Here is a 25,000-nt window from a genome sequence, read left to right on the forward strand (position 1 = left end):
AGCTGGAGTACTTGTACGAGTCTCAGGTCTCTCCAGCTCCAGATGTAACATCTTGAGCTCAGTTTTCACTATCTCATTACAAGTCTACCTTAGTCTCTCTCTCTCTCTCTCTCTCTCTCTCTCTCTCTCTCTCTCTCCCTCTAGTACTATTAACTCACATGAAGCTTGATACGTACGAATCTTCACAAGGGAACTCCAAACAGTTTCTCGAAAAGTATGATTTTCCTAATCGTTATTCACACGAATTTTGCATTTCTTACAGACATCTCCTTTGCTGCTGAACTATCTCACCTTGATTAAGAGTTTGGAGTTGAAGAATTTGCTTGATCTTAGCACCAATTCGATACATACCTATTCTAATTTCTTATGCATGTGTGTGTAGATGTATATTCACACACACACACATACACACACTCTTTAAGGGCTTATTACTCAATTTTCATTCCTGTATAGAATTAAACCATTAGAAATTATCAAGGAAGACAGACTATACTCTGAATGCAGTCAAAATGCAAAGACAGTTTAGGATGGAATTTGAAAGATCCATGTACACGCCTTTTCATTATTCGAGTTAGAGATAAATTTCAATCAGATTGAACTGTTCAGAATTTCACGAGAACCGTCTCGGAAAACTGCGAAAATCGACGAGCACTCAAAGAAAGAAAAGGTGCTTATATTGCCAGTGTTCAAGAGAATCTGTGCGGTGAGTGAGTTTCATATTACGAAGGACTGTCTGTCATTGGAAAACCTTCATACCAAGAATAGTCCATGCTCTCAATGAAAATGATCCAGACTGATGAGTGGAGTCTTTTGTTGGTGGTACTTGGTGAGACGTGTAGAAGATACACACTTTTCAACTGACTTTGTTTGGAGTTATGAGGTTTCATTTAAGTTAAATTAACCGTTCAATTAACCGTTACAGTTACACACCTATTAGACAATCCGCAGATTACGGAGAAACACCATGTTCACTTACCAAAAGTTACTGTATGGTGTGATGTGACATCAAAAAGATTAATTTGGACAGTTATTCTTTGACAGTACTGTGACTGGGTTCGTTTTATTAAAAATCTGTGATAATCTGTCGTGCCAAGCATTCAAGAAGGACTTCAAAGATGAGAAATTTTATTCCTGACAAGTGGCATTTTCACAATACTACAAGGCCTATCTTGATGAGATTTTGCCAAACAAGCAGATAGGAAGAAATGTTCAATATAACATCCTCTACATTCACTGGACCTCACACTACGAAATTTTTATAAGAATGCTTAAAAGATAAAGTTTACTTTACAAAACCGGTAACAATAAAAAAATTGAAGGCTGCCATTGAATGAAAATTGCACAAACACCGAATGAAATATATCTTGATGTTTGCATCGTGTTATTGTTATCTGCCGTGTCTCGACCAAAACAGTCATCAGTTTGAAATCAGGCGTTCATAACTACAAAAATTAAATTCCGTTTGTAGATTCTATTGAATTTTGTATATGAAATGATATTTAATTTACAATGACTGAATAATCATTCAATACGCATACACCTCATTTGGGGAGACCCCATATGTATATACATACATACGTATCTCTCTCTCTCTTTCTATATATATATATATATATATACATACATACATACATAAATATACACACACACACACACACACACACACACACACATATAGGGAGAATTCACAAAAAACCCAAAAGACGAAGACAGGTGGTGTAGACAACAAACAGATGTGTTAGTTTAATGTTCGGGAAGTGAAAAATTTTTTAAAGTTTCGAGCCTACGCTCTTCCACAGAAAGGTACACAGAAAGAAACGAGGAAAGAAAATAAAGAATGTGTAGTGGCTAGCAATCTATCATGGCGAATGAAGGACAGAAGGGTAACACAGGAAAGCTAGGAAGAAGGGGAGATAATAAAGTGGTGGTGATCCCAAAGCGAAGGTGCGTGTGTATAAAAGAGTATGTATGTGCGTGCGGAAGAGGGCTGGTGACCTTGACGTGTGCGTGTGTGTAAGTGTAGGTGTGAAAATGTGGGGCTGGGAAGTGGTCAGTGCTAGTGTGTGCGGAGTGGTGTGATGTGGTGTGCTGTGGTGTGTGATATGTATATATATTCGCCATGATAGATCGCTAACCACAACACACATTTCTTTCTCTGCTTGTTTCTTTCTGTGTTCCTTTCTGTAGAAGAGCGTAGGCTCGAAACGTTAAAGACTTTTTTCAATTCCCCGAGCGTTATACTAATACATCTGTTTGTTTTCTACACCACCTGTCTTCGTCTTTTGTTTTTTTTTGTGAATTCTCCCTATATAAGGGCGCAGGAGTGACTGTGTGGTAAGTAGCTTGCTTACTAACCTTGGGCAAGTGTCTTCTACTATAGCCTCGGGCCGACCTAAGCCTTGTGAGTGGATTTGGTAGACGGAAACTGAAAGAAGCCCGCCGTATATATGTATATATATATATATATATATGTGTGTGTGTGTGTGTGTGTGTGTGTGTGTCTGTGTGTCTGTGTATCTGTGTGTTTGCGTGTCTGTGTTTGTCTCCCCCAACATCGCTTGTAAAAAGAGACTGATAGAATAAGTACTAGGCTTACAAAGAATAAGTCCTGGGGTTGATTTGCTCGACTAAAAGGTGGTGATCCAGCATGGCCGCAGTCAAATGACTGAAACAAGTAAAAGAAAGAATAGAATATACATACATACATACACACACACACACACACACACACACACACGCATATGTTTGTGTGTATACATATATGCATATACATATACATGTACACACACATATAATAGATTTCCTGAGAGCGCAACTAGTAACGAGTAAGGCATTTTACTCTGTTTCATAGTTGGGTTGTCAAATGATTAAGTCTGGCCAGAAACCCAATAGAACACATTTCAAAGCAGCACTTGAAATCATTATAGGATCAACAAACCATCAAGTATGGGGACATGAGAAATTCCAGGCTGGTGTCTGGTATGCTATCAAAACCACTGGGAATAAAGCACCTCTTAGGTCTCATTAAACTATATCTCTCGAAGGAAGAAACTCCAACATAAAATCTAAGGAATGCGTTGCAGAGAGTCATGTCACGTCGTCTGCAATTTTTCTGCTAAGAGTTTCTACAAAAATACAGTGACTGGTCCTGCACAAGCCTTCGCCACTCTAAACAAATCACCTCCGTAGGTAGGCTAATAGTTTAATGTAGTTCTGTAATTAAAAGGTTTATTCTGAATGCTGGACTCTAATGTGTTGAAATCAATTAAAGGTCATCTATCTATCTATCTATCTATCTATCTATCTATCTATCTATCTATCTATCTATCTATCTATCCATCTATCTATCTATCTAACTTGTGACGTGTACGCTAGACTTAGATAAGACACATAGGCAGAGCCCCGGTTACTGGAAACTAAACGCGTCTTTCCCGTCGAGACAAGTTTTCAGAGACCAGATTAGCACGTTAGTAAAGAGGGCTTTGACGGGAGCCATCATCAATAACAAATGGTGGTTTGCCCTCAAGAGAGCAATAAAAGCAGAAGCGGTTAGGTATAGCAAAGCACTAGCCACAGACAGAAACAGAGTAGAGGGTGAACTAGTTAAGAAACTAGAAGAGGCAATTAGAAGTGGCATCGCATCCGACGTTTTGGCGGCGAGGTTGGCCCTAGACCAACACTTCAACGCCAAACACGAAAGGTGCGTTGTCAGGGCTAGGATGCGTGCTCCAAGGAACGAAGGTGTTGGAGCCGCGCGAGAGGCCCGGTAGGCGGAGGCGCAACAGGGCAACAGAGCCACCATTCGGTCTCTGGTGGACGAACAGGGGCGCGAACTGCTCGAGCCAGGCAAAATGTGTGAGGCCTTTCAGCGGCACTTTACTCGACTGTTTGGGACGAGTGGCGAGCGAGAACGCAGGGTGGACTTCAGTGCCTACCTGCACAGCCTGCCACGACTCTCGGCAAGAGAGGCGGAGTGCTGCGAAGGTGCCATCACGGCGGCGGAAGTGAGGGACGCGATGGCGGGATGCTCGAGGGACAAATCTCCGGGTTTGGATGGTCTTCCCTACGAGCTTTACAACTGTATGCCAGACTTGTTTGGAGACGTCTTGGTGGCGGTGTACTGCAACTGGCAGCAAAACGGGAGCATTCCCGGTTTTGTGAGCCGAGGAGCCGTAACGCTGCTGAAGAAAGATCCAAACAAGAGGGACGTCATAGATAACTTTAGGCCCATCACTCTGCTCAATGCAGACCTGAAAATTTTGGCCAAGGTGTTAGCCAAGCGGTTGGCGCTTGTCATCGAGAAACTGATCGGCAAGGCGCAAACGTGCGCCGTGCCGGGGAGCATCCATGACAACCTCCATCTGATGCGCTACATCATAGAGCGGGTAGTTAAGGAACCTGGCATGGGTGGGGCCCTGATCAATTTAGATCAATCGAAAGCTTTTGATAGGGTAGACCATCAATACTTGGAGGCTGTCCTCATAGCGGCCGGCTTCGGTCCCATTTTCCGCGGCTGGATGGCTACCTTGTACAGAGGAATCCGTTCGGTAGTTCGCGTCAATGGGCACCTATCAAGACCCTTCGACATTGCACGTTCAGTCCGTCAGGGATGCCCCCTCTCGTCGCTTCTGTACGTGTTCACTCTCGAGCCACTACTGCGGAAGCTGGCGACGCTGAGGGGCATCCCGCGAGAGTTGGGATGCGGGACGAGCGTGTCGGCATACGCGGACGACGTCACGGTCATAGTGTCTAGCCAAAAGCACATCGAGCTTGTCGGCGAGACACTGAGAGACTACGAAGCGGTAACGGGAGCGAAAATCAACAGGGATAAGTCAGTGGGCTTGCGGCTCGGCACCTGGAGAAGCAAGCCCATGCCGTCAAGCAGCGCCTCTGTCGTGGGACGTTGGACTGACGGTCCGGTTGAATTGTTCGGGGTCTGGTTTGGTCCGGACCTCCAAACGGAGAAGAACTGGGACGAGATAACGAGAAGGGTGGCCACTCTAGCCCGGCAATGGGCCGAGAGGAAGCTGTCCCTAAAAGGTCTGGCAGAGGTGGCGAACACGTACATCGCGTCCGTCATCTACTACCGCCTAACCGTCGTTCCTTGTCCCGACCCTACCATCACCAAGCTGGAGCGCATCCTCTTCCGCTTCTTGTGGAAAGGAAGCGTTCCGATGGTTAGGCGATCCGTTTGCTGCCAACACCCGTTAAAAGGAGGACTGGGCATGCCGTGGTTGATGATGCGCAGACACGCGCTGAGACTGCGACATCTCCGGCTCTACGTAGACAACGGTGAACAGGTGTGGTCGCTGTTTGTGCGGCGCGCTTTCCCGCAGCTCGTCTCCAGTTGTGGATCAAGAAGGGGCCGAGGAAGGGCAAATGGCACCGCGAGTGTCGCGTTGCTCTCCGGCAACTCCAACACCCCGGGTCAACCCTGAGCGACTGCATCACAACTAACGCATTCTATAGTGGATTAGTGGAGGGAAGGTACGACGACGATCTCGGGGCGAACCTGGGCGTCGACGAGGAATACCTGACCCGCCTGTTTAAGACGACCTTCGGGCCGGGACCTATGGACAACTTCCAGAGATCCCTGGCCTGGCAGTGCTATCGAGAAGCTCTACCTGTTCAGGATAAGCTCTACAGGCATGGCTTGAGAAACACGGGGCCGACCTGTCCGAGATGCGGGCGGAGCGACGAAACCGTTCTGCACGCACTCGTACAGTGTCCCACCATTTCCGAGCTGTGGGCTTCCGTCGAACAACTGCTATCGCGTGTGGGACGAGTCGGTCTATCAGCCGAGTCTATCGTGAATATTGTCGCGCCTCCTTCTTTTAAACGGAAGAGCTATTTTCATCGTACTTGTGGCTATGGCGAAAGAATGTGTTTGGTGGACGCGTCTGAAAGGTCTAGAGACAAAGACTTTCCTCTCTGGGCAATCTCTCATCAACTTCTTCAAGTATCATCTGAAGAGAATGGTGAGAGTAGAAAGGGAAGTCTTGTCTAGTGAGAGCTTCAAAAAAAGATGGGTGAATGTAGCAAGGATGGCACGTGTGAATGACGGAGCCACCTTGAGCATAACACTATAAAGGAGTAAAAAAAAATCCAGACAAAAAACAAAAAGGCAAAAGAGCGTCACTTACTGTTATAGTTTCTGCAATGACAATATTGACCAAGGTTACCGTGGTCTTTTCCGTAGGCTTTTCTTTCCACGGCTAAACCTAAACTGTCCTCCCCTCTTTTTACACGAAGACATTACTGTGATACACGATCCCTATTGATCGCTTTTCCTTTTTTTTTCTTTTTCTCTCGGTCCCTTTTGATCGAACTCCCCCCTTTTTTCCTTCCTACGATCCCTTTTGATCGACACCCACCCCTACTTTTTTTTTCTTCCTTCCCCCTCCCAAAAAGAAAAGCTCTACATTGTATTCGTCCCATCTTTGTTGAGCCCTGTGTGGCTAATAAAAGAAATGTATCTATCTATCTATCTATCTATCTATCTATCTATCTATCTATCTATCTATCTATCTATCTATCTTTCTGTCTATCTATCTTTCTGTCTGTCTGTCTGTCTGTCTGTCTGTCTATCTATCTATCTATCTATCTACATATATAAACATATCCTATATATTTATATATAATATATGCTCATATATATATACATATAATATATATATATATATATATATATATATATATATATATATATATATATATATATATATATATATATATGTATATATGTATATATATATATATATATTGTTGTACTTGGGGATGGTCATATTGCCAGTTTAGCCAATAAAAACACACGCACTGTATATTTGGTGTTAATTTTTTTTTTTTTTTTTTTTTTTTTTTTCAGCTTTATATTACATTAATCTTAATCTTAATCTTATTTCGGCCAGAGTTCTTTCGTCACACTTCTGTGACCTCATCAGTGGTCCTTTGTTTCCTTCTTTCTTATGTGTGTCTCACCTTGCTAACTATCAGCCATTTTGTATTTTGTATTCCTATTGTATGTGTCTACGCATGCGTGTCCTTCAATGTGTCTGTGTCTTTTGTAAGTGCATGTGTGTATGGGGAGTGTCTGTATCACCTATATTCTCTGTTAATACGTGTTCATTTGTATTAGTTTTTATTTATTTATATGTTCATGTGTGTGTGTGTGTGTGTGTGGTTTTTTAAAATTTTTTTTTTATTTTTTTTTTTTTAATGTGTTTAATTAAATTTTGTTAACGTATGTAGTATTTAATTCCATTTGTTTATCTATGTATTGTATTATACTTTGTTCCTATTATTGGTTTATGGGTAACATGTTGTCACATGCTGTGGTTTGTTAGTGGCGTATGTTAGTGTTCCATTCTAGTTTCCTATTCAGGCTAGGTTTCCCTTCTATTATGTGTGTAGCTTCAGTAATTTGTCTAAGTGCTGCATCACTGCTATGTGTAGATAAGATTTTAATTTCTATGTTGTTGATTGAGCCTCTATGTTCTTGCTCAGCGTGCTGGTACAGAACTGATGAGTTCTTCCCTTCCTTAAGTTCCCTCCAATGTTCGTTTGCCCGCTCCCCTATACTCCTTGCTGTTTCGCCTACATATGTCGTTGTCTTATTTCTGCATCGTCCCTCTGTACATCTTATACTATAGACCACATTTCTGGTTTTGCAGTTCGTTTGTGGGCTAAATCTACATACGATACAGTTCCTATCAGTGCAGGGGGTTCTACTGAAAGGGTATGTTCTACTGATAAGGGATTTGATAGGGTTGCCTGGCCTTTCAACAACCTTAATTCTTAGCTTAAGTTTGTCTAGGGCCCTTCTAAAGCGGTACGCCAGTTCGCCTCTAGGGGTGGTGTCGACGAACATGACGCTTTGGTACTTGTGGCTATTGTACCATGAGCTTGCCTTCCCTATTTTCTTCTTAGTTCTTTCTATGGTGTTCCATGATTTGCTCCTATAGAGTGGGCAAATCCCATTCCTATCGTTGCGTTTGATTGTTTCAAACTTCTTCATAGCTCCTTTGTAAACCCTGAACCTTTCTTTATGGCTGTAACCCGAGAACTGCATGCGGTGGACGAAATGTTGTATATGTCTCTTTAATTCTGTAGGGTCGCACATGCAGGAGACATTTCGCATTACTCTGACGAGGTCTGCCATCAATATGTTGAATTTGGCATTGTCCGCAATAGCCGAGTTCCGGTGGGTCAGGTACTTGGAGGCCATAGGTTTTGTATAGTGTGAATGGAGGATTCTGGTTTTATTGTTCTTAGTTTCTAGCCAGAGTTCAGTATCTAATACAGGTAATCTATGGTTAGGGTGTTTAGTAGGGTAGTCTATCGTAACTCTAATACTCTGGTGGATGGAGTTAGCTATTTGCTGGATGCTCTCCATAGTCTTAGTTTCTATTTCTATTTCAGGGGTACTCTCTTGTGGGGGTGTCTTTACCACTAAGTTGATATCATCGACATATCGAGAGTACACATTCACGAGTATGGAGTTCTGTGTCAGGCGTTCCTTAAGCCTTCTGTCCCACCATACCATGAAAAGATTGGCCACATCACCGGCGATACTAACCCCGATGGCTGCCCCCTCGTCCTGGGCGTATAATTTGTTGTTAAATTTAAAGGTGTGGCCTTTTAGGGTGACCTTTATACTAGCTCCTAGTGCATGTGCGATCATTTTCTTTACCTGGTGGATATTAGTGGGGGTCCGTATGGCTCTGGTCCATCCACTCCATCTCTCTATAGGGGTCTTCCTAGCCATAGAGGTAATTGTGGGTGGTCTACCTCTTATACGTCTACTAGGGCAGAAATCTCTAAGGTCGTATCTATCTAGATATGCATCGTCATATGTCAATCTAAGTAGGAGGCCCAGTTCTTCTGTGTTGACTTTTTGGAACTCTACTTCGCTCTCGTTGATCATTTCCACGCACTTTTCCACTGCAAAATCCACGTCGATAGATGGGTATAGTGATACCACATCCATGCTACCCACTATACACCCTGTCAGGTTGCAAGTGTTGTTGCAGTCGTTGATCCTGCTGAGGAGATCTTCCGTGCTGTCACAGACATCAGGTGACATCCGGATTATGGGGCGTATGATCATTGAGAGGAAGTAGGAGATCCTGTAGTTACTAGCGACATTCGCTCCACAGACTGGTCTTGTTGGTGGTCCCACTACAGGATTAGTTGTTACTTTGTGGTCCTTACGGAGCCCATACAGCGTCGGGATATCATTGTTCCAGGCTTGGAAGTTGTTGGCTGTGCGCTTCTGGGGTCTAAGGACAATTGTCCACATCATCATGTGGGCATTGAGGACTTTTTCTCTTTCCTCATGCGCCTGTAAGGTTGTTACCTTCGTATTGGCGATGTGAGGTTGCATTGCCTGGATATAGTTCGGCAGGCTGTCTATTGACATTCTGCCGGACTTATCTGTGGGAAGGCATACCACTTCTCCCTTTTTCGTGCGCTGCATGAGCTTGTGTAGGCCACTTGCGGGTATATTCCCAAGTTGTTGGGCCTCTGTCTTATTCTGTCTCTGTCTCTTAGTGTATAATTCTAAAATCTGTCTAAGTTTTGTCCTAGCTATAGTGAACTGTGCTTCCATATAAATAAATAAAAACTAATACAAATGAACACGTATTAACAGAGAATATAGGTGATACAGACACTCCCCATACACACATGCACTTACAAAAGACACAGACACATTGAAGGACACGCATGCGTAGACACATACAATAGGAATACAAAATACAAAATGGCTGATAGTTAGCAAGGTGAGACACACATAAGAAAGAAGGAAACAAAGGACCACTGATGAGGTCACAGAAGTGTGACGAAAGAACTCTGGCCGAAATAAGATTAAGATTAAGATTAATGTAATATAAAGCTGAAAAAAAAAAAAAAAAAAAAAAAAAAAAATTAACACCAAATATACAGAGCGTGTGTTTTTATTGGCTAAACTGGCAATATGACCATCCCCAAGTACAACAACATCTGTTTCAACACACGATTTCACATAAAAAATCTTGCAAAACAAATATGTATATATATATATATATATATATATATATATATATATATATATATATATATATAAAGTGTAGTATATTGCCTCTTAAGTGTGGCTGACCCCTAGGGGTGGATGTTACTGTTGCTTTTAGCCCCAGGAGGACATCTCCTCCAGCTGGCTTATCGACACACGACTATATATATATATATATATATATATATATATATATATATATATATATATATATATGTATATATATGTAAAGGTTTTAGTCGAACCACTAAGTTATGGGGAGGTAAATACACCAATATCGGTTGTCAAGCGATGGTGGGGGAACAAACACAGCCATACACACAAAAATATTTATACATATGTAGAAATAGCATGACTGTGTTGTAAGAATCTTGCTTCCCAACCACGTTGTTCATAGCCCGTCGTATATATACGTATATATATATATATATATATATATATATTTATTTATATATGCACGTATGTATCTATGTGTGTGTGTGTCTTTGTATTTGTGCTTGTCTCCCATCACCGCTTAACAACCGGTGTTGGTGTGTTTACGCACCCGTTTCCTAGCGGTTCGCCAAAAAGGGATCGACAGAATAAGTACTAGGTTTGAAAAAATAAGTCCGAGACTGATATGACTGAAAAACAAGTAACAATAAAAAAAATATGATATATATATATATATATATATATATATATATATATATATATAAGTATGTATGTATGTTATCAGTCAGTTTCATTTCTGTATTTCTTGTCAATAGAGAAAGAGCCGGACTCTAACATAGATTCAAGGCTCCTTCATTGGAACTTTTATCAACATCATCTAGGTATTTGTGCATGTGTGTGTGTGTGCAGTATTTGGTGTTAGTGTATGCGCAGATTTGTATGTTTGTTTTATGGATGCGTTTTTATGTATATATTTTCATGTCTAGATGCATGCATATGTATTTATGTGCTAAATGTTTGGAAAGTTTTACATATCTTTACAGTTCCATTGATGGCTTGAATCTGTAGTCTTCTAATCAGCCTTTTTCTTTCAGGTTTTGAGAACCCTAATTTTTCCAGGTTTTTGTTGAGGCTGTTCGTTACATATCCCAATGCACCAACAATCACGGGTATGAATCTGAACTTGTAGTCTGGGTGGAGTATCTGTAAATTTCTCAGTAGCTCGGCGTAGTTGTTCTCTTTTTCTCTAATCTTTAGCGTGATGTTGACATCCGCAGGACAGCTGATTTCTACTACTGTACACAGTTTCTCTTCTCTGCCCCAGATTACTATATCCGGTCTATTATGTCTGCACTTTATTGAGGTTTTTATTGGGACATTCCACCAATACTCTTTCATATTGTGAGTGGTAATGGCCTCTACCTCATTATGGGTTTTCATCTCCTTAGCCTCGGGGTTATCCTGTCGGCGGATTTCATTGTACAGTGTCTTGGCCACAACATCATGTCTCATGGGTAGGTAATACCGTGATGACATTTTTGGACAGCTGCTAATGATGTGGGTGATATCTTCGATACTGATTCCACAGAGTCTGCATCGATTATTACATTGTGGCGCTTTGCCCGCCTCTCTGTCCCGTTTGTTTATTAGGAATTTGGTTGCTATTTCTTGTTCTTGAATAGCAAAGGCATACCCTTCAAAGTGAGAGTTGGTGACCCGATTGTTTGTCCACGATAGACTGCTCTGGTTGTCAATGTCGTCAATGTTGTTATATGTATGTTATCAGTCAGTTTCATTTCTGTATTTCTTGTCCATAGAGAAAGAGCCGGACTCTAACATAGATTCAAGGCTCCTTCATTGGAACTTTTATCAACATCATCTAGGTATTTGTGCATATGTGTGTGTGTGCAGTATTTGGTGTTAGTGTATGCGCAGATTTGTATGTTTGTTTTATGGATGCGTTTTTATGTCTAGATGCATGCATATGTATTTATGTGCTAAATTTTTGGAAAGTTTTACATATCTTTACAGTTCCATGTATGTATGTATGTATTCTCTTTTATCGTTACTTGTTTCAGTCATTAGACTGGCCATGCTGCAGCACCGCTTTGAAGAATCTTAGTCGAATGAATCAACCTTAGTACTTGTGATTGTTGTTTCTTTTGTGAAGCCACTATGTTTCGGGGACGTAAGCACCAACATCAATTGTTAAGCAATAGAGTGGGGTGGGGGTACAAACACAAGCACACACACACACACACATTCGACGTGCTCCTTTCTATTTCCGACAACCAGATTCACTCATAAGGTTTTGGAAGGCCCGAGGCTATAAAAGAAGACACTTGCCCAAGGGGCCATGCAGTGGGACTTAACCTGGAACCTTATGGCTGGAAAGCAAGCTTCCAACCATACCTGGAGACGACTTGGCGTTACTCAGCTCAGACAGAGATACGCTGTAGACCATGATAGATAACTTATATAGTTTGAGGGCAAAATAAGGGCTGCAGATTACCACTGGAAAGACCAAACACAACTTGTAAATGTCGGAGAAGATGAAACCGAGTACGTCGATAAGTTTACACATCTTGGAAGCTGTATTTTCAACGAGGGTGATGCAGAAGTTGAAGTCAAGACTATGATGAGTGATGTAACGTTAGTATTTTAACATCTTCGTCCAATATGGAGATCAAAGACCATCAGTAAGAAGATAAAGCTGCAGATATATTCGTCTATTGTTATATTAACACTCATCCACGCTTGTGAAATCTGGAAGAATACAGTGAAGACATTTCCATTGTCGAATGCGTTCCATCGACTCTTCATACGTCCAATCCTGGGCATCTCTCACCGAGACAGAGTGAGAAACGAAAATGTGAAAAGATGAGTTGAGTGGGGAAGTTTTGGAAGACGTGGTGACTAAGCGGCGAATACGGTTTGCTGGCTATGTGATTCAATTACCGCAGGAGAGGCATACTATTATCGTGATTGAGTGGATGCCAGGAGGTGGAAAAACAGAGAGTGAAAGATCGAAGAAGACTTGGAGCAGGACGTCTCAGGACGACATGAGAAGAAAATAAATCGACCTGAGTGGAATTAAGAGGTAAGCGAGCAATCAGGATGTTTGGAGAAGGCTCGTTGCTTGTTGTATTAGCAGCACTGGATGATTTAATATATATATATATATATATATATATATATATATATATATATTAAATCATCCAGGTGTGTTTATGTCCCCGTCACTTAGTGGTTCGGCAAAAAGAGACCGATAGAATAAGTACTAGGCTTCCAAAGAATAAGTCCTGGTGTCTATTTGCTCGACTAAAGGCGGTGCTCCAGCATGACTGAAACAAGTAAAAGAGAGTAAAAGATATATATATATATAAATATATATATATATATATATATATATATATATATATATATATATATATATATATATATATATATATATATATATATATATATATATTTATGTATGTATGTATGTATGTATATTATCATCATCCTATATATAAATAAATAAATAAATATATATATGTATATATATATATATATATATATATATATATATATATATATATATATATATATATAGGCGCAGGAGTGGCTGTGTGGTAAGTAGCTTGCTTACCAACCACATGGTTCCGGGTTCAGTCCCACTGCGTGGCACCTTGGGCAAGTGTCTTCAACTATAGCCTCGGGCCGACCAAAGCCTTGTGAGTGGATTTGGTTGACGGAAACTGAAAGAAGCCCGTCGTATATATGTATATATATGTGTGTGTATGTGTGTGTGTGTTTGTGTTTGTCCCCCTAGCATTGCTTGACAACCGATGCTGGTGTGCTTATGTCCCCGTCACTTAGCGGTTCGGCAAAAAGAGACCGATAGAATAAGTACTAGGCTTCCAAAGAATAAGTCCTGGGGTCGATTTGCTCAACTAAAGGCGGTGCTCCAGCATGGCCACAGTCAAATGACTGAAACAAGTAAAAGAGTAAAAGAGAGTAAAAGATATATATATATATTTATGTATGTATGTATGTATGTATGTATGTATGTATGTATGTATGTATGTATGTATGCATGCATGCATGCATGTATGTATGTATGTATGTATGTATATTATCATCATCCTTTAACATCCGTTGTCTATGCTGGCATAGGTTAGACGGATTGACCAGGGCTGGTAAGCTGGAAGACTGCATCAGACTCTAGCCTGATTCGGCATGGTTTTCTACGGATGGATGCCCTTCCAAACGCCAACCACGGTGAGAGTGTAATGGGTGCTTTTACGTGCCACCGGCACGGGTGCCCTTTGCGTGAAACTGGTATCTGACATGACTGCGATCTTGCTTGGCTTAATGAGTCTTCTTCCCAAGCATGACATAATGCCAAAGGTCTCGGTCATTGCCTCCGTGAGGCCCAGCACACACACACACACACACATACACATATTTGTAGGTGCAGGGTGTGGTTAAGTGTGTATATATATATGTGTGTGTGTGTGTGTGTGTATGTATTTTTACATGTGTTTATAAGTGTATGTGAATGTATTTGCATGCATGCATATTTGGAATGAATTTAATACTAGCATTTCTGAGGGTAAGTTTTTAAAAATATCATTTTCAAATGATAATTTTAAATGCTGCTTATCAGTGAATAAAGATTTAAAAACCTAAACGACTAAATAATTATTATTTTCTGTATGTAGAAATCAAATTTTCATATCTTAAACCGTCTCAATTTTTTTTCTCTGGTGTTATTTTCTGTCATTCTTTCTATATCTATGTTACTGAGGGGAGTGGGGATATGTAGTTTGTCTTTCTTTTAAATCTAAATATGAAAAATATGTCATTGGAATATAAGAAGGAAGAATATGATATACTTGTTTGTGTTTGTTATTCTGAGGAAGAATCGAGAGACTAGTATAACACACATTATTTGAGTAAAATGGCTAGTTTTTCGGGTATTAATGAGGAAGGAATGAAATGCACTCCATAGAGAATATATTCAAATGACTTGATTAGGTGTAAAGTGTTTATTCCCAGGGAAGGGATTGTAGGCTGAGACCAAGAGAGACAAAAAGAAAAAGGAAATCCTTGGAGACTTTTACTCCACCCAACAAAAGCCAAGTGTTTAACTAACTTTACAGGAATCTGTGAAGGAAGAATCAGATAGTGATAGTGGGATAGGTGATAGTGGTGGTGGTGGTCGTGGTGGTGGTGGTTGCAGTAATAGTCGTGGACAAAGTATTGCTTGTAGTGGTTGTTGTGATGATGGAGCTGGTTGTGGTGGTGGTGACTGTGGTGGTGGTTGTGTGGTGATAGTTAATGTAGTGGTGACTGTGGTTGTGATGGTGGTGGTTGTGATGGTGGTGGTTGTGATGATGGTGGTTGTGATGATAATGATGGTGGTTGTGATGGTGGAAGTTGTGATGGTGGCAGTTGTGATTGTGGTGGTTGTTATGGTGATGGTGGTGGTTGTGGTGGTGGTGGTGGTGGTTGTGATGGGGGTGGTTGTGATGGTGGTGGTTGTGATGGTGATGGGGCTGGTTGTAATGATGGTGGTTGTGGTGGTGGTGGTTGTGATGATGGTGGTTGTGATGGTGATGGGGTGGTTGTGATGATGGTGGTGGTGGTGGTTGTGATGATGGTGGTTGTGGTGGTGGTGGGGGTGGTTGTGATGATGGTGGTTGTGATGATGGTGGTTGTGGTGGTGATGGGGGTGGTTGTGATGATGGTGGTTGTGATGGTGATGGGGTGGTTGTGATGATGGTGGTGGTGGTGGTTGTGATGATGGTGGTTGTGGTGGTGGTGGGGGTGGTTGTGATGGTGGTGGTTGTGATGGTGATGGGGTGGTTGTGATGATGGTGGTTGTGATGATGGTGGTTGTGATGGTGATGGGGTTGGTTGTGATGATGGTGGTTGTGGTGGTGGTGGTTGTGGTGGTGATGGGGTGGTTGTGATGGTGATGGGGTGGTTGTGATGATGGTGGTGGTTGTGGTGGTGGTGGTTGTGATGGTGGTGGTTGTGATGGTGATGGGGGTGGTTGTGATGATGGTGGTTGTGATGGTGATGGGGTGGTTGTGATGGTGATGGGGGTGGTTGTGGTGGTGGTGGTTGTGATGATAGTGGTTGTGATGGTGATGGGGTGGTTGTGATGATGGTGGTTGTGGTGGTGGTGGTTGTGATGGTGATGGGGCTGGTTGTGATGATGGTGGTTGTGATGATGGTGGTTGTGATGATGGTGGTTGTGATGATGGTGGTTGTGATGATGGTGGTTGTGGTGGTGATGGGGGTGGTTGTGATGATGGTGGTTGTGGTGGTGATGGGGGTGGTTGTGATGATGGTGGTTGTGATGGTGATGGGGTGGTTGTGATGGTGATGGGGGTGGTTGTGGTGGTGGTGGTTGTGATGATAGTGGTTGTGATGGTGATGGGGTGGTTGTGATGATGGTGGTTGTGATGATGGTGGTTGTGATGGGGATGGGGCTGGTTGTGATGATGGTGGTTGTGATGATGGTGGTTGTGATGGTGATGGGGCTGGTTGTGATGATGGTGGTTGTGGTGGTGGTGGTTGTGGTGGTGATGGGGTGGTTGTGATGGTGATGGGGTGGTTGTGATGATGGTGGTGGTTGTGGTGGTGGTGGTTGTGATGGTGGTGGTTGTGATGGTGATGGGGGTGGTTGTGATGATGGTGGTTGTGATGGTGATGGGGTGGTTGTGATGGTGATGGGGGTGGTTGTGGTGGTGGTGGTTGTGATGATAGTGGTTGTGATGGTGATGGGGTGGTTGTGATGATGGTGGTTGTGGTGGTGGTGGTTGTGATGGTGATGGGGCTGGTTGTGATGATGGTGGTTGTGATGATGGTGGTTGTGATGATGGTGGTTGTGATGATGGTGGTTGTGATGATGGTGGTTGTGGTGGTGATGGGGGTGGTTGTGATGATGGTGGTTGTGGTGGTGATGGGGGTGGTTGTGATGATGGTGGTTGTGATGGTGATGGGGTGGTTGTGATGGTGATGGGGGTGGTTGTGGTGGTGGTGGTTGTGATGATAGTGGTTGTGATGGTGATGGTGGTGGTTGTGATGATGGTGGTTGTGATGATGGTGGTTGTGGTGGTGATGGGGGTGGTTGTGATGATGGTGGTTGTGATGATGGTGGTTGTGATGATGGTGGTTGTGATGATGGTGGTTGTGATGGTGATGGGGGTGGTTGTGATGATGGTGGTTGTGGTGGTGATGGGGGTGGTTGTGATGGTGATGGGGTGGTTGTGATGATGGTGGTTGTGATGATGGTGGTTGTGATGATGGTGGTTGTGATGATGGTGGTTGTGATGGTGATGGGTGTGGTTGTGATGATGGTGGTTGTGGTGGTGATGGGGGTGGTTGTGATGATGGTGGTTGTGATGATGGTGGTTGTGATGGTGATGGGGGTGGTTGTGATGATGGTGGTTGTGATGATGGTGGTTGTGGTGGTGATGGGGTGGTTGTGATGATGGTGTTTGTGATGATGGTGGTTGTGATGGTGATGGGGGTGGTTGTGATGGTGATGGGGGTGGTTGTGATGATGGTGGTTGTGATGGTGATGGGGTGGTTGTGATGGTGATGGGGGTGGTTGTGGTGGTGGTGGTTGTGATGATAGTGGTTGTGATGGTGATGGGGTGGTTGTGATGATGGTGGTTGTGATGATGGTGGTTGTGATGGTGATGTGGGTGGTGGCGGTTGTGATGATGGTGGTTGTGGTGGTGATGGGGGTGGTTGTGGTGGTGGTGGTTGTGATGATAGTGGTTGTGATGGTGGTGGTTGTGATGGTGATGGTGGTGGTTGTGATGATGGTGGTTGTGATGGTGATGGTGGTGGTGGTGGTTGTGATGATAGTGGTTGTGGTTGTGATGATGGTTGTTGTGATGGTGATGGTGGTGGTTGTGATGGTGATGGGGGTGGTTGTGATGATGGTGGTTGTGGTGGTGGTGGTTGTGATGGTGGTGGTGGTGGTTGTGGTGGTGATGGGGTGGTTGTGATGGTTGTGGCTGTTGTGGTGGTTGTGACGGTGGTGGTTGTGAGTTGGTGATAGTTATGTTTGTGTTTATGGTTGTAGTTGTGCTGGTACTGGTGGTTGTAGTGACGATTGTGGTGGCATTTGTGTTGACAATAGTATTTGTAGTGTCATTGAGTTGTTGATGGTGTTGGTTGCAGTGGCACTTGATGTGGTAATGGTTGTGGTTGTGGTTGTTGATGTTGCGACAACCATGGTTGTTGATGTTGCGACAACCATGGTAGTGATGGTGTTTGTCGCAGTGGTTGTTGTGGTGGTGGTGGCAGGTTCTCATTTTCTTATTTCCCTCTTTCCTCCCTGTCGTTTGTTGTTTTACTTATCCCAAACAAATTTCTAATTTATTTACTTATTTATTTATTTGCTTATTTTTATCTTTACCCTGGTTGCTAGATGAATGTGTTGAGTTAATTGTCAACTGGTGTTTCTCAAGATGGTAGTGATTAAATAAATAAAAATAAAAAAAATAAATATTAATAATAAAAATAAAATAAAAATAAAAATAATATGAAATAAAAATAAAAATAAAAATCTTTCTACTGCAGGGTCACACTACTTTGGGGAAAAAACTAGGACATTCTGTAAAAAGATATGGCACAAATGCTCAGTTCATCACAGCCATCTGTCAACATGTGTTAGCATACTTATGTGGCTGTTTCACTAGCAAGTTTGGTATGGAAAAGTATTTAATTTCACTCTCATCACCTCATTGTGATAATTAAAATATCTTGAAGCTGTTTCCTGATAGATTAATAGGAATTTAACTTTTTGAATAATAATAATAATAATAATAATAATAATAATAATAATAATAATAATAATAATAATAATAATAATAATAATAATAATAATGATAATAGTAATAATAATCATCCATAATTATAATTAGCAATAGTAATAATAATTCATAATTATGAGAGAAATAATAATCCAAAATAATAAATAATCATAATTAAATGAAAATAACGAAAAGAAATTACAAGATCAAAATCAAAAGAAAAATAGAAAAAATAGAAAGAAAGAAATTAAGAAAAAGTTAGAGAAAAGAAAGAAAGAAAGAAAAAAAAAAGACCCCAACTCTATTACTTGATTAAATTTCCTTGCATTTTCAGTTCTTGACTGTGGCATTTACTTGCAGGATATTGAAGAAATAATAATAATAATAATAATAATAATAATAATAATAATAATAATAATAATAATAATAATAATAATAATAATAATAATAACAATAATAGTAATAATAGTGATGATGATGATGATGATGATGATGATGATGATGATGATGATGATGATGATGATGATTTCATTTATTTGCCACCAGGGTGAAGGATGTGGGGGGGGGGGACAATACAAAACAGACTTAAAAGTGTTGGGGGTTTACATATAATGAAATGATAAAATAAATAAATAAATAACTTAAAAATAAAAGAAAATGGGAGTAAATTGGTAGGAATTATTCTGTGTGTTTATAACACTAGTAATTAAGAGATAAATAGATTGACTTATAATTCTAAGCAGGTGGGCAGTCTATTGTGATTTGAGTGGAACTTTTGTGTTGAATTTTAAAGTTTGATATAAGAGAGAGGTTGGCAGGTAAAAAGGTGGGAGGGAAGATAAAATAATAATAATAATAATAATAATAATAATAATAATAATAATAATAATAATAATAATAATAATAAAGAAAATAGAAAACTTTAATAATACTAATAATAATAAGGATAATGACAAAAACAATCATGCTTAACCGAAACAAAAATCAAAACAAATATAAAAAAATAAAAATATGTAATAGAATAGGGAAAAGAAAAGAAGTGTGAAGAAAAACAAAACAAAACACAATATAAAAAGAAGCCACAGGCCCAGAACATATGGAAAAATAATTTCAACATTTTCTAAACATTTCATGTTTTGTAATTATAATTTCATTTAAAACAACTTTATTTTCATTTCAGACTATTTACAAGAATCATACTTCTAAATTCTGATATTCAAAAAAAAAAAAAAAAAAAAAAAAAAGGAAGAAGGAAAGAAAGAAAAAAGAAAAAGAAAAAACAAATTATCAACAATTTCTAATACTACCATTCCAAATTCTTGGATAGTGTTTGGTGTAAGTATTCCCAGCGAGGACAGCCCACATTTAATAAAATATTTGTCAGTCTGTGCTCTACTTTAGGTTTTAGTATAAGCGTTAGCATTAACATTACCACCGCCAGTCTTCCAGCCTTCCAGACTTCCAATTCCAGTCTGGGCATATTGCTTTGCTTATATACTCGTTTATGTTGGGGATATTTAAAGACTCATACATACATATATATGTATGTTAGTGTGTGTGTGTGTGTGTCTCTGTTTATGTATACATATATATATATATATATATATATATACACACATATACATACACACACACACACACACAAACATATTTATACATATACAGTCATATATATATGTATATAATATGTATGGGTATATATGTATATATATATATATATGTCTACCTATATGTACTATATGTGTATGTATATGTGTATGCATATATATATATATATATATATATATATATATATATATATATATATATATATATATATATATATGTATATATATACATACACACAGGCACATAAATATACATATCTATAATTATATACTTATATATGCATGTATACAAATGTAAATGTATATATATATATGTGTATGCATACACACATACACACATCTATATTCCATTTTCATAATCTAATGTATATATGTATATGTATGAATTTATATATATATATATATATATATATATATATATATAAGGAACAAGATACACATATATGCATATGCTTATATATGTAACATATATATGTCTATATCTAAATTTACTCACACACACACACACACACACACACACACACACACACACACACACACACACACACACACACACATATATATATAATTTGATGTGTAATATACCTTTTTCTTTCTTAAATAAACATAATATTGCACTCATCATGGAAGATAAACAAAGGTCTTACACCACAGGTTTTTATCTCTCTGTGGGTAGGAAAAAATGAATCGTTCTGATTAAATTGTAGTTATCTTAGACTTTCCCTTGGAGAGATAATACCATTCTATGGCTTATGAAAAGATTTAGAGTTTCTGGCAATTCATAATGTATACAAAGTTAGACACAAATTTCTCCATCAAATTTTCTTAAAACTGTATATGATGACGTCATGGTTAATTATTTAACGCATAATAGACTACACAATGTTATTTATCTTTTACTGTCATACTTGTTTCTGTCATTAGACTGTGGTCATGCTGGGGCACTGCCTTGAACTTTTAGCTGAATGAATTAAACCCAGTACTCATTACATTTTAAGCCTGGTACTTATTCTACCGGTCACTTTTGCCAAAGCATTAAGTTATGGGGACATAAACACACCAACACCAGTTGTCAAGTTGTGGTGTGGTGGAAAAACAAAGACAGAAAGACACACACATGTATACATATATACATACATACATACATACATACATACATACATACATATATATATGCGTGTGTGTGTGTGTGTGTGTGTGTGTGTGTGTGTGTGTGTGTGTGTGTGTGTGTGTGTGTACAATGGGCTACTTTTAGTTTCTGTCTACCAAATCCACTCACAAAGCTTTGATTGGTTCTGGGGCTATAGTTGAAAACATTTGTCCAAGATGCCCTGCTATGGGGACTAAATCTAGAACCATGTTGTTGGGAAGCAAGCTTCTTGGTGAATTTTTTTTTCTTAACAAGATGGTAGTGTCTCAGTTTAAATACACATCACCACCACCATCATCATCCTCATCCTCATCATCATCATCCTCCTCATCCTCCTCCTCCTCATCATCATCATCACCATCACCATCAGCATCACCACCACCATTTAAGATCCATTTTTCTATGCTGGCATGGGTTGGATGGTTTGACTGAAGCCCCTCCTAACACCAATGAATAATTATAAACTGATTATGCCTCTGCAAATAAAATGCAGATATTTTTCCCTCAGTTCAATTTTCACACCAAAACTGTCAGTTTTCAAATTATACATTTATGAAAAAAATGAAAGTAAGCATTACATCTAAATCATCCACAAAAGAAACTATGTAGTGAATTATGAATTAGTTCATAAACATACATGTATGCATATAGATAAGTAAGAATGTGTGTGTATGTGTGTATATATATATATATATATATAAATATATATATATATATATATATATATATATATATATATATATATATATATATATCTATATATATATATATGAGGGGTCGCTGAAAAGTTTCTGGCTTTAAGGATATTGCAAAAGGCCTGGTTGGAGGCCTAATCCTTCGAGCTCTTTACAGGGTTTAGAAAAACTGAAGGACTGCTGCAATAAGTGTGTGAATCTGAGAGGGGAATATGTTGAATAAAATCATAATTAACTGATCCTCCTGTATTTTCTTTCACCCAAAGCCAGGAACTTTTCAGTATCCCTTTGCATATATATGTCTTAATAACTGATGAGATGTCAGAACAGACCTCAGCCCCAGCATCTGAAACTCTGAGTCTTATTATGACAACCAACTAATTGTCACATATTATATTTATAGATAAATTCCTCTATTTTACATAATTATTGAGGTCTCTTTCATTCTTTTGTTGTCATATTATTATATATATATATATAAATGGTGAATAAAAATCAAAATGCGGCTGAGGTTAGCCCTGCATTTAAATTGATGTAATGATTGCATTGTTCAATTCAATGGCATTGCTTGAAACGGTTGTACTGCATCGCCTCTGGATATCCTGTTGCTTATTTTGATTTTATTCACCTTATTTTGAAGTTGTACAGATAAGAGAGCACTAATTTTTGCTGCTTTATCTTAAGTGCCTAATTCATCTGAATCTCAATTATTTTGCTTAGCTCATCAACCAAACCTATATATTCATGTATGGAAATGTGTGTATATATACACATATGTACATATATGTGTGTGGGGTGGCTATCATCGTTATCATCTTCATTTAGCATCCACTTTTCCATGTTTGCGTGAGTCAGATGGAATTGGTTAAGGTAAAATTTGTATGATTAGATGCCACTCCTGTCACCCACCTCCATCTGTTTACAAGCAAGATAATATTCTCACCAGTCCCCAGTCAAACCGTCCAACCCATGCCAGCATGGAAAACAGACGTTAAACGATGATGATGGTGATGATACACACACACACTAACTTGTGCAGTTATTAATCCTACTCATACAAAGAAAAACAATGTTTCATAAAATCTCACTACAAATAGGTGTAAAGTGCTTGTGTATTTATTTATATGTGTCTATATGTATGCATGTGTGTATGTGTTTGCAACTGTGTTTGTGTGTGTGTGTGGGTGTGTGTGTGTGTGTGTGCATGTGTGTGTATGTATGTATGTGTGTGTGTGTGTGTGTGTGTGTGTGTGTGTACTCTATTTTTTTTAAAGCTGTGTAACTTCCTTAAATATCCTAGTTTATATAACCCTTTGTTGAAGGACTAAATAATGAAGAGCTGTATAAAACAATGGAAACTAACCAGAAACTTGGAAGACATGTGTTGGCTTTGAGGCATGTGTGTATGTATATATGTGTATGTGTTTGTCTGTGTATGTACATAGTTTTGTGTGTGTATGCACATATATATGTATGAAGTTGTATATGTTCATAGCTATCTAACCATCTGTTTGTCTGTTTGACTGTTTGCCTGTTTGTCTGTCTATCTCTCCTCCCCCTCTCTCTCTGTCTCTCTATTTCTATATATATATATATATACACACATACATACACACATACATCCTGTGCCTTTTGGTGATGTTATTGTTAATGATCTTGTTACTGATGAATTATCTTTTTCTTTCACTAGTTACTGTGGTCATGCTGGGGCATAGCTTTGAAGAATGTTAGTTGAATTGACCTCAGTACTTATTCTGTCTCCAGTCTGGTACTTATTCTGTTGGTCTTTTATGCCAGACTGCTAAGTCATGGGGATGCAAACACACAAAAACTGGTTGTCAAATGCTAATGGGGGACAAACACAGGCATAAAGACACACACATCTAGTACAATATGCATAATATATATTTTATATATATATATATTTGTTTTGCAAGATTTTTGATAAACTGGCAATATGACCATCCCCAAGTACAACAACATATATATATATATATATATATATACATATATATATATATATATATATATATATTCTCTTTTACTCTCTTTTACTTGCTTCAGTTATTTGGGTGCGGCCATGCTGGAGCACCACCTTTAGTCGAGCAAATCGACCCCAGGACTTATTCTTTGGAAGCCTAGTACTTATTCTATTAGTCTCTTTTACCGAACCGCTAAGTTACGGGGACGTACACATACCAGCATCGGTTGTCAAGTGATGTTGGGGGGACAAACACAGACACACAAACATATACAAACACCATACATACATACATATATATATATATATATATATACATATATATATATATATATATATATATATATATATATATATATATATATATATATATATATATATACATATATACGACAGGCTTCTTTCAGTTTCCGTCTACCAAATCCACTCACAAGGCTTTGGTTGGCCCGAGGCTATAGTAGAAGACACTTGCCCAAGATGCCATGCAGTGGGACTGAACCTGGAACCATGTGGTTGGTAAGCAAGCTACTTACCACACAGCCTCTCCTGCACCTATATATATATATATATATATATATATGTGTGTGTGTGTGTGTGTGTGTGTGTGTGTGTATATATATATATATATATATACACATACGTACATATATACATACATACATACATACACACACACACATGTGTTGGCCCCTTGTGGGCAATAAAAAAGATCACTCATATATATATGAAAGTGTGTTCTGCTTATGACCATATTTTA

The sequence above is a fragment of the Octopus bimaculoides genome, chromosome Z (genome assembly GCF_046866305.1).
Source record: "Octopus bimaculoides isolate indiv1 chromosome Z, ASM4686630v1, whole genome shotgun sequence".
NCBI lineage: Eukaryota > Metazoa > Mollusca > Cephalopoda > Octopoda > Octopodidae > Octopus > Octopus bimaculoides.